The following is an 8,781-nucleotide window of genomic DNA, read 5'->3' on the forward strand; positions in this document are numbered from 1 at the left end:
TTTTGTGAGAAAAGACACTATTCAATTGCGTAGTTTGAGCCCGTAAGTTTTATAATTTCAAAAAATTTGTTTACCGAATTTGCAATTCCTCCAAATATGGTATTTATCTTTGTTATGTATTTTTGCATACCAACCATTTGGACGGAGACTTTTATTAAAATTTGCGGTTCCACGTGTTTCATAATATAAAGGTAGTCGTTTGAAAGACTTATTAACGTCTCGAAACAATTTACATAAAATAAATAATCTTTTTTGGAGATTTTTAAGAAAAATAACAACATTTCCGAAATTCTAGCAAATACATACATGTTAGGAATTTCTCGAATCTGTAATTACAGTAGACCACGGATATAAGAATATCAAAAAAAAAAAAAAAATCGAGAAATTTGTTCTTATAAGCGGGTTTTTCTTATATGAATGTATTTTAAATAATAAAACGCATTCTTATATGGGTGTAACCTTTTCTTATGTCCGTGTTTTTCTTATATAAGATGTTCTTATATCCGTGGTCTACTGTAATCTTAATTGCAAAATATGAGAGAAACAAATGATAAACATATTTTATTCATGCATATAATAGCAAAGTGGTAGGTTACGTTTAGTTCTGCGTCGGGCGTATCTCATCTTCCACACCTTATGCATCGTTTACACTGCTCTATTTTTAAACTCTACATAGGGTAATTAATATCATAATTGTGAATAAAAAATCTTACAAGCTTTACCCCAGATGGGACTCGAACCCACAATCCCCGGCTTAGGAGGCCGATGCCGTATCCATTGGGCCACTGGGGCTGGTGATGAATCCTTATATGGACGTTATTTTAAAGTAAAGGATATGCAAATTTGTAAAAATATCACAAACAACTATCACCCAATTACCATAGAGTCGTAATAAAAATTAAAGATGCTAATATAGTCCAGAAAAAAATTAACAATTGTCATTCAATCATTCAATAATTTGTTATTTTATTATTATTACACTGTTAATGAGTAATAACAAGCACATAAATATCAATATTTTACATTCTTAACAAGATTCTAAAGATTATGTTTTTATGTTAAAGATTTCACAAAAAATCTCACATGTCTTTACCCCAGATGGGACTCGAACCCACAATCCCCGGCTTAGGAGGCCGATGCCGTATCCATTGGGCCACTGGGGCTGTTGGTAAACTGCCAGCAAAGTTGTGAACTGTTGTTTAATTACCCCACCAACGAGAGAAAATTCTAAAGCATTTTCTTTTTTGGCTATAAATATACGAAACAAATAAGGCCATAATAACAAGAACATCATACACACGAACACTCCGCGAGAAAGGCCAACCGAGATGGCCGAAAACACCCGTACACATGTTTTATTCACCAGCTTTCGTAACAACAAGAACAATTAAATACAATATATCTCAAAGCAAATAAACGTTTGAGAGTTGTATACGAATATCTCTTAGATACATTCAGAAAGAAAAATCGACCATAACAGAATGTGAACATAACACACGGAATTAAGAGCGAAATGTAAAAAACAAAACTTTACGCATCTCAAATGTAAAAATTTATGGTGACTCTTTTTGGCGTCTCTTCGTGGCAACACCACTATTTTGTATCTACAAATCTCTTCGATGTCGTCTAACTAACTCAATAACAATGGCAACACGTGTAGCTACTATCGGCATTATAAGTATTTTCTGCGCGTGCTTTCATTCTATTTTGTTTTGCTATGGTGATTCTTTACGTATTTTAGTACTCCCAGAATGTTCACTGACTGAGAGCCTTGAACAAAAATAAAGATACGAATTTGTGAGCATATGTTTGGAGTAAATTGTAAAAAAGCACGCATATAAGCAAACACCCCGTTCTGTTAAACACATAAATCAGAGATGGGAACTCATGGCGTTCAATCGTGATGTGACTTTTTTCCGATTTAGATGCAGCTATATCATCAATTTGCAATACAAAATTAAATCCACTCAATATGTCTAATTGTTTGAAAGATTATGACAAATCGATATCATTAAAAAAAAACCCAGATTTGGCACTAAAATATCTTCACTTCTCCTAAAAGCACAAAAATCGCAACGCACAAATATGGAAGGTAGTCTCATTTGAAAAATAGATAATGGCAACCCTGTTAAATATGTATTTTATTATGGCATAATTGTGGAAGGTAGTTTCATAGAAATTGATTAAGGGTTATCAAATTATAATTTATCAACTTCAAATAAAATAATAGTGCGTTTACATTGTTCATGTTAAAAAATCTTTATAAAGTAGATTAATCCGGTAAAGAGTTCTAATGTAAATACAGTTAAAATTCCATAAAATTGTATGTATGTCCACCGACGTAACCTGTGCCTCATCGAAATATTGGTTTTATACTCCATGGTTCTTTGGACCACATCCGTTTCAGACAAACTGGACTCATTTACAAATATCCGCCCGTCCGTCTGCGTGTCTGTCAGGCTGGCTGTAGGGATAAGTAAATCGACTTTCGACTAATCGATTAATCGACTTTTTGTATTGAAAAGTCTAAAAGTCGAAGTCGACTTTTGATCTATGAGAAAATCGTAAATTCGATATTTTTAAGATCGACTTTCGAATTTTTCATAAATACTTGGTTTTTTATCACAAAGTTCAAATTGCCCAAAAATTGCACTTTCCGGAATTATATTCTATCTGTTCACAATAATTCATTTAAAAAAATAAAATTTTTAGTCGATTTTGCAGAAGTTTGTAAAAGTCGAAAATCGATTTTGAACAGTTTTAAAAAAACCGAAAGATCGAAAAGTCGATTTTTTAGTCAAATCGAAAAGTCTAAAAATCGACTTTTTGGTCAGAGACAAAAATCGAAAAGTCTAAAAGTCGACTATTACGCTCGACTACGTATCCCTGGCTGGCTGATGTGCAAGATAACTCTCGAAGGGAGTAACCGATTTCCTTCAAACTTTGCACATCGTAAAATTTCTTCCAAACTTAAATCAAGCTACCCCACAAAATGGTCAACATTTTGATGAAAATTAATTTTATAATATAATGCGAACTGACTATTCGATTTCAACTAAACTCTGCAAAACCTAATATTTTATCGAAATCTGTATAATGTTGGAAGATGGGACTCATTAGTCCACTCCTTCTAGTACCTTCCCTACAAAGGGTCAATATTTTGAAAGCTTTTAAATCTCATATGCTCATATCCATCAAGAACCGTATATATGCCTCCCCAATCTATTTTGGATAAAATTATTCACGTATCCCTATATTTTATGATGCATTTACTCAGGAATATGGCTTATAAAAGTTTATATTTATATACAAAATAAAGGGATTATACACGCGGAATTCTCAAATTATGTATTTCCAGATGTTTCTACTTTCAAAGTACTTTTGACCGCAGTTTTATTGGGCGGATTTGAACACGGCTGGTCTCGGTAGATTAAGCATTTAATGGGTTCAACGCATTAAATATGTTTTTTATTAAAATGTTCTTGAGATGTACATCAATCGAAGTGAAATCACGAGTCCTACGATCCTATAATAAGTTTAGGGCTTCAACTAGCTCGTCCGAAAACAGGGAAATTTCGGCTTCAAAATGTCAGCATACGGCTTAGTTGAATGCGGTGGAAATATGGAAAAATCATACATGAGAACTATACTGCCAATATGGTGTTCTTCAATTCAGTCGTTGAGCACAAGTCTGTAAATGGTGTACTTTAGTCATAAATTGGCAAAAGCAAACAAATTGTTGGCTTCAGCATATTTTACCCATTTTTAGACCCTCCATCGTTGTATGTTTCTTTTTTCAAAATAATCATTTCTGACCCCATGAAGTATATATATTCAGTTTAAAATTCTAAGACGATCTAGCAATGTCCATCAGTCTGTTGTTATCACTCTAGCATCTGCAGAAGCTGAGCTAGCTGTCCAAAAATTTGCATAGAATTGCCAGAGATATATCAGTCGACGTGTATGCATATCCCCCATATAACGGTACCTCCAAATTTTCTTTATTTTGAACACGTTTTGAACCGAATTGGCTGTTATTTGATATTTTGGGTTCTCATTAGGCATTAAATGTCTGTATCAAAAATTATCGATATTGAACCACAGTAGTGTTGGCGGTTTATATTTATTAGTGGGGAATGTATGACATTGTTTGCCGAGGGGTAAGGCAGGGAAGACTATAGTTTCGGATCACGCCACTGATCCTCATCAGTTCCCTTAGTTTTTTGTTGGGATATTCTCTCCAGAAGCTTTTGCTTTTATACAAAAAACCTTTCATACCCAAATGTCTCTTGTAACAAAGCGAAGTACTTAGCTGACCAACGATATAAACTGCATGAGAATTTCGCTGGAGCCTCACTTCGAGGTTAACAAGGCATTTACAAATTTATTGAACCACTTTTCAGTGTAGCCCCCAAAAACGATACAATAAAAATTTCAGTATGTTGGAAATGATGGACAAGTCTTTTAACCATTTTTGCTCTATTTTTTTGGGGATTTTAATGGGGAGATTCCTACCAAAAATGGTCAATATTGGTCCACATTTTACGGTAGCTCTCATGTAACGGTACCTCGTATTTTGAGTATTGTTAAAACATTTATTAACAGAATCGGCTGTATTTTGATATTTTGGGTTTACCAAAAATTATTAACATTGGTCCTCGCTTCAGTGCGGCCCCTATATTACGGTCATCCTCCAATTTACAGTATGAAATATAAAGTGAAATTTCAAAATAAGTGTATGCATAGTAAAACAATATGATGATGTGCTTTTTTAATCCTGGTCGTTCAAATTCTATAACGTTTAAGAATTAAATCAATCAATTTTTATTTATTCATCACATTTATTTGCAATGGTTCCTAGCATCAATTTTATAGAAAATAGTATGAAAACGGAAAAGCCCTCAATTTTTGAACGAATTTCCGTTATAAACCCTTAAAATCGTAGAACTATTCAATAGATAACGATGGTGTAGGATAAACCAAAAAAAAAAAAATATATTATTTGTTTTGGTATTTAGCTGTAAAATTGTTAGTTAAAATTGATAACTCGATATTCGATGGGTTATGTTTTGACAAGATGAAATAAGCGTGTGTTTGCAGGACGTGTTTCTCGAAAAAGAAACTACCGTGTTCTTAAAGTATGCTTCAATATACGTTAAAATTAAAGAATATTTGCAAATAAAATCATGAAGGAAAGTAGTAAAGTCGGACTGGGCCGACTATATGATACCCTTAACCACTTTGGGAATATTCTACCTATGTATCTTAAATGGCATGCAATTGAACAAATTTAAATATGTGATCTTAACCTATATATAAACCGACTAACATTAATCCCTACACATGTGATTCTACAATACAATGGTATACAATTAATATGATTAAGTCAAAATTGTATATGGAAGCTATGCTATATCTATATCTGAACCGATTTCAAGGAAACTTGCCAGCGATTAATTTATATTATTTTGAGTATTTTTTGTCAATCGGCCTAGCTATGGATCTTAAGTGCACCATTTACGTACAAATTGAACGATTTTGAGGGACTTTGGTGCACCATTTACTTAAAATCGGGAGAATATATATTTTGGGCTATATCTAAATCTGAACCGATTTTCATGAAACTTAGCACACGTCATTCTAGACTTAATTTAGTGCTCTATGGCAAAAATTCGTCAAAATCGAATGATTTTCAGGGTCTATGGTGCACCATTTACCTAAAATCGGGCGAATCTATATATGGGAGCTATATCTAAATTTGAACCAAAATTCAGTACGCTATGCCAAAATTCGAATGGTTTTCATTAAAAATGCAAAAGAATATGCTAAGTGCTAGATAAATTTTTTGGTGTTAAAGAGTTTTAAAAGGCAACACTGCCTGTGGGAAACATAATTTTCTGGCATACTTTTTGGCTTATAATAAATAAAGTGGACAAAAATGAATCTCCATAATTCGATGTTTTCGATTTATCGATGCATCATGAGTAAAGGGCTAAGCAGAATGCTCGCCTTGAGCCATCCGTTGCGTTATGTGTTATCGAAAATACAACAACCACAAGGAAACGATAAAACAAACGCTCGAATTTGTTGTGCGCTGCGCTTCGGAGTTAAATATATTTTAACTTTTTGCGTGCGTTAACGCGATAACAAAAAACGCCCAACGCGAACATTCTGTTTAGCACTTAATTCATTGTGATACAAAAATATAAGTTATAAATAATTTTATAATTTACACAATAAAAAATTGGCGGCAACTGAAAAACGAACGTGAACATATGTGGGAATAAAGCAACGAGATCAGAAAAAGGAATTATAAGAACTGGCCCTAGTTCCTATCGTTCCTTTATCGTAATAATTAAAATTACCTAGTTCGTTACGGAACTACCCAACTCTATTACGCACTGGATTTCTAGCAAATTGATTGGACTTAATTTTATATAGTAAAACGAGGAAAATTCTACTTAAGGGACCCCCCTTCTCGATTTAAAATTTTCAAGATTTCCAATGTGCTGGTAAATGTATACCAATGCTTGTTTGAAGGTTTGAAAGAGCAGAGAAATAATTTGCAAAAAATTTTGTTATTATTTGTTATTGTATTTTGTGATTAATGAAAAGTCGGAATCCGAAAATTCCAACAGTGTTAGAAAGAGTACATATCTGGCTCTCGTATGAAAATGGTGGACATTTGAAAAAAGTCTATTGAAAATCTATGTATTTTATACCACAAACTAAGTTAAAAACAAGGAAGATATTCAACGATTGGATTTATCCAAGTTCATACGATAGCTATACATTTACAGAGACCCGATTGGTCGCTTGATGCTGACACAATAAATCGGCCATATCTTCAAAAGTTGTTGAGATTTTCATTTAAAATTTTATAATGACATTCTTGAATTAGTGTAAGTTCGAATCAAATCAAAAAAATAAAATTTTTGGAAACTGAGAATGGTTGGGGTCCCTTCATTAGCAATTAAATTGAAATAACGTCGACTTTTTGTATTGGAAAGACTGTTTAATTCTGTTAAGTTTTCCATTTACTAAGAATATAACTAATGCTTTTAATATTTATCTTTATATTTTTTAATTATATATTTCAAGGCGTGTTATGTTATGTTTATATTAAATAAGTCAAAAAATTCACTTTAAAAAATTTTGATATACTCATCATTGATTGGAAAGCATTAAAGCCGAATTCGACTTTTTATGATAGACAGATGATTTTCCATATAAATAACTGGTTTTTATCACATGAAATTTATGGCACCAAAAATCAAATATTTCAGAATTTTCATTTACCATAGTGAAACACGATCGGTTCAATAATCCTTTAAATACAAAGAAAATACATTTTCAAAAGTCGAAAATTGATTTTCATCGACTTTGCGATATTTACCAAAAGTCGAAAATCGATTGTTAACACCTTTGCGATATTTACCAAAAGTCGAAAATCGATTGTTAACACCTTTGACAAAATCGAATGATCAAAAAGTCGACATTTTGGTCAGTCTCTACAATCGAAAAGTCTTGAAATCGAATTGTGCCTTGGACCACATATTCCTATTAGGGAACTAGTTCATTACAAGTAACTGCTCATTTAAATAAACTTGAATAGGTTGAACATTTAGTATATATATAACTCCATAAAATCGTAGCAACAATTTGTTTACACATCGTTTACATTTAACCGGATTTCGTTAACCCAGTGGGTTTCAATTGTCAATTACTTTGCACACATGTCAAATAAATCCTCATAAAGTGGGTTAACCCGGTAAAAAGTTCTAATGTATATGCCGTTTTGGAAAACAAAATTTTAAGGTTATAGCTATATATTTTTGTTGGACACCTCTGCATTTAAAAAGCACATGTTTTACAAAGAAAGAGAGAACTTTCATAGGTATGCCCGTTGAAGTTTTGTTTACTTTGATTAACTCTTTCATTCGCATTTCATTCTTTGCATCCACCAAAGAAACAAGTATGGGTACCAAACTCTTAAAAAACGTGCTCCACTGCCACCAGAGACTTTCTCTTCGTTTGTTAGCACATACACACATTCTCTTCACAACCTCTCTTCGATTGCTGCGTCACATCCCGGCTATGACAGACTACGTGTGTTTCATTTGTTATTATTTATTTATAACTTGGGGCGGAATGTGGTCACAAACCAACAGACATACCAACATGTTCGCATTGTCAGAATTCTCGTACCTCGTTGTTGCTTTTGTATGGTTTTGTGCTATCGCAGCACCATAAAGGGGTCTGTCTGTCGGTTTGCTGGTTCTTTCTTTGTTTTGTTATTTTCTATAAAACAAGGTGTTGTGCGGCTGCTGTTGCTATACATGGTGGTGGATTCGTGACGTATCGTTCGTTGTTGTTGCTGCTGCTGTTCTAAAAATAGAACCTGTGATGTTTCATATTCCATTTTGTTCACAGTGGTGGATATGATATACTGTGTGTGTGTTCATGAGTTTATTAACAGCAATTATTTCAATTGCGCCTAACTGCCCCAGTGGCCCAATGGATACGGCATCGGCCTCCTAAGCCGGGGATTGTGGGTTCGAGTCCCATCTGGGGTAAAGTTAGTGTAATTTTTTTTGATTTTTTTAATTAAAAAATATATTTTTTTTGAAATGTGTACCACGACATTGTTTTATAAGGTAGACATTATTCGTTGTGTAAGATATTAAATGCTCATTTTGACATTTACTTACCGGCAAAGCCCTACTCGTTGAAATATCCACAAGATGGTCTTCGACATGAACAAATCCAGTTTGTATAAGA

The 8,781-nt window shown here is 33.3% G+C and overlaps 3 non-coding genes across 3 annotated transcripts; 1 reads left to right on the forward strand and 2 right to left on the reverse strand.

The window, feature by feature from the left end:
- Positions 1–719: 719 nt before the first annotated feature.
- Positions 720–792, reverse strand: Trnar-ccu (transfer RNA arginine (anticodon CCU)). The gene has a single exon. It is a non-coding gene; the product is annotated as a tRNA-Arg (tRNA).
- Positions 793–1,090: 298 nt separating this feature from the next.
- Positions 1,091–1,163, reverse strand: Trnar-ccu (transfer RNA arginine (anticodon CCU)). The gene has a single exon. It is a non-coding gene; the product is annotated as a tRNA-Arg (tRNA).
- A 7,340-nt stretch (positions 1,164–8,503) lies between these two features.
- Positions 8,504–8,576, forward strand: Trnar-ccu (transfer RNA arginine (anticodon CCU)). The gene has a single exon. It is a non-coding gene; the product is annotated as a tRNA-Arg (tRNA).
- The last annotated feature ends 205 nt before the right edge of the window (positions 8,577–8,781 follow it).

The sequence above is a fragment of the Musca vetustissima genome, unplaced genomic scaffold (genome assembly GCF_032173495.1).
Source record: "Musca vetustissima isolate MV318-11 ecotype Yass unplaced genomic scaffold, APGP_CSIRO_Mvet_v1 utg24613, whole genome shotgun sequence".
NCBI lineage: Eukaryota > Metazoa > Arthropoda > Insecta > Diptera > Muscidae > Musca > Musca vetustissima.